At 43.2% G+C, this 2,125-nt stretch overlaps 1 pseudogene; it reads right to left on the reverse strand.

Annotated features, from left to right (window-relative positions):
- Positions 1–250: 250 nt before the first annotated feature.
- On the reverse strand, positions 251–801 carry LOC125164719 (prolyl-tRNA synthetase associated domain-containing protein 1-like; annotated as a pseudogene).
- Between the last annotated feature and the right edge of the window lie 1,324 nt (positions 802–2,125).

Below are 2,125 nucleotides of genomic sequence, written 5' to 3' on the forward strand. Positions count from 1 at the left end.
TAATCCTTGGTTGTGGCTTTCATCCTCATGATCACAAGATGGCTCCTATGCTTCCAGTATCACATCTGAACTCCAGACACAAAAAGGGCAAAGAGATAAAGATCCAAAAACCTTCTCCACACAGAGATATCGTTGTTTTTATTTGTATAGGTAGTCATTTCCCAGCAGATTTTCAATTCTATTTTTTTTTAAAAATATTCTTGTCACTTTTAATGTTTTTTTAAGAAATTACAAATAAGAAAAACAGCTTTCAGAAATAAACATATTCTAAACACCAGCCCAATTCGTTGCTTTTACCAAAATTTAGCACCGGGAGATCATATCCCGTCTTCTTCACAAATGTGGGAAAGTCTTCAGGGCTCAATCCCATGGTTGCAGCATCGGTCATTGGATGAAAGTACGCCTTTCTGCGTCTACCTTCCAAAAAAGCGGAATCCAGAACAAATTTCACATCTCCATCACCACAGAAGAGTGCCAAGGGTGTGGTGCAGCTTTGGCCAACTTTTAGCTTTTCTAGCATGGCTGTTTCCTCAGCAAACCAAAGATCCCCACTCCCAATGCCTAACTGCTTGGCAAGATCGTTTGAACATGAAGTGTCACCAGCCAATAGCTTTTTTTCTTCTTGTCTGTAAGAAATAAGTTCTTACTATGTGCTCCTTTCAAATGCTGGATATGAGGCGTCATTTCTTCAACTGTTCTTCAACTGTAAACACCTCCGGGTACCCCACGACCTCTGTGCGGATGGCCAGGGTGCCCATCCGGCTGCTGCTCCAGTGAGGCCCACACCTCAGCACCCACCATGCTGCTGTCCTGACCAGCAGAGAGAGACTGCACAATTGTATCTTATTAACGAAAACAAAAAAACAAAAAACAAAAAAACCATACCACACAGTGATTCAACACCAAGAGGACTGAGAGCTTTTAGATTTCATCGGGGCACATACCCATGCCTCTGGGTTGTCTGCGCTTCTGTGTGGATACGCTGATGTAATAATAAAGGAAGAAAGGGCACTGGATAGTCAGCCAACAGTGTCAGCTACACTAGGACTCAAACTACGTATTTTGCAGCTTGTACGAAGGCATGCCTAAGTACGATTTCAAAAGGCAAGCATATTTAAAATCTTTTCAATTTTGCCTTTCATGAGGTACTTTAGACCATAGTCCAGCTTAGCAAAAAGCATTAGAATAGGGCTGGAGTCCTGATCTGGCCTTGGGTCTGTCACTAGTTTACTGGTTAGCTTGATGGAAATTACAAACGTATTCTGCATACCCTGGTGCATCAACTGAGGGGGTCGAAAGAGATGATGTCTAATATCACTCTCAGGTCTTAACTTCTGTGGTTTTATCATTGTTGTATTTCTCTCTTGCTCTTTCCAAATATTACAATCCCAAAGCTTAATAATTTCTTGGAAAAACTGAGCTTTGATGAAAACAATCATCCAAAGGCTGTTTGTTGCTCTTAGAACTATGCTAGGCGGCATGTAAGACAGAAAACAAGTTAAAAACATGTTCCCTGTTCTCTACTGATGAAACTGAGTGCGTATGAGGTGGCCATTATTCACTGTGTGTGCAGAAGTTCCGAGAAGAGACAGGTCAGTATGAAGAAGCTGGAGACGGCACCATGAATGAGATGGAATTGGAACTCCTCTCGGTGGCATTTGAAATGAAATGCGAAGTAGAACGGAAGGATTTGGCTATGTGGAGAAGATACAGAGGCATGTCTCAAATGAAGAGTGACAGCATTAACAGAGATGAGAAGGGAAGCTCACTGTTTTGGGGGCCAAGGAAAGAGCCTATCCCAACTGAGTGAGTGAGCCTATGTTGGTGACTGATAGACCACAGGTTGATCATAGAGTTTGCACACCTTCTTCCTTCAATTCTTATTCTTTTTTTTTTTAAGTTTATTTATTTATTTTGAGAGAGACAGAGACAGTACGAGTCGGGGAGGGGCACAGATGGGGAGAGACCGAGAATTCCAAGCAGGCCCTGGGCTGCCAGCTGCAGACCCTGATGCGGGGCTTGAACCCACAAACAGGAGATCCTGACCTGAGCCAAAACCAAGAGTCCACTGCTTAACCCACTGAGCCACCCAGGCACCCCTGCAATTCTTTCGCTTATGCAAATG

This window comes from Prionailurus viverrinus, chromosome B1 (genome assembly GCF_022837055.1).
Source record: "Prionailurus viverrinus isolate Anna chromosome B1, UM_Priviv_1.0, whole genome shotgun sequence".
Lineage (NCBI taxonomy): Eukaryota > Metazoa > Chordata > Mammalia > Carnivora > Felidae > Prionailurus > Prionailurus viverrinus.